At 40.7% G+C, this 673-nt stretch overlaps 1 pseudogene; it reads right to left on the bottom strand.

Moving 5' to 3' along the window:
- Positions 1-276: 276 nt before the first annotated feature.
- On the bottom strand, positions 277-465 carry LOC122914718 (annotated as a pseudogene).
- Between the last annotated feature and the right edge of the window lie 208 nt (positions 466-673).

The raw sequence follows: 673 nt of genomic DNA, 5'->3' as shown, positions 1-673 counted from the left end.
TAAACAGTATCAAAGACCTCCAACAGTTATGTTCTACAGAAGAATGACATTCAGGTCCAGGCATAAGGGTAGATGGATTTTAAAGTCTGACAGGTTTTAGGTATTATTTCAGGCATCTCTATCAGTGTAGCCTGGTATTTAGTAAGTTGGCTTCCATCATCCATCGTAGCCTTTGGTTTCTAATACAAATCTGGACTTGATGTGAAGTCATTACTGTTAGAGACTGTCCCATAGTGAACTCTGAGGCTCCTTTTACAAGGAGGGCTGTTCTATGCTTATCTAAAGACTTTGTTTATAATTGTACCTCAATAGAGGTGGCTTCTAGGATAAATATGACTAAGGGATGAAACCATTAGGAAGCCCTTTTCTTGAGTGGTCCAGCCTTAACAATATCCCAATTACAATTAGCAATAATCGCGCCTCGGATAAACCTCATTGGCTACGATACTGCCACTGCGCAAAGCTAACAATATCCCAATTACAAAGGATCATTGGCAAGTGGGAGAAAATTTGTCAAGAGATAAGAGGAGTCCCACATGCATCATCCAATTCAGTCATAAAGAAAGTGGGGTCATCTATTATCTCCACAAGTCCATAGTTAATCCTATGGAGTCGGGGGTGGGGGCATGCTTCTGGCTTTTAGGCAATTTCATTATCCCAGACACACAGAATT

The sequence above is a fragment of the Neovison vison genome, chromosome 7, assembly GCF_020171115.1.
Source record: "Neovison vison isolate M4711 chromosome 7, ASM_NN_V1, whole genome shotgun sequence".
NCBI lineage: Eukaryota > Metazoa > Chordata > Mammalia > Carnivora > Mustelidae > Neogale > Neogale vison.
The sequence above is the reverse complement of the archived record's forward strand: the minus strand, read 5'-3'. Positions and strand labels throughout refer to the sequence as shown.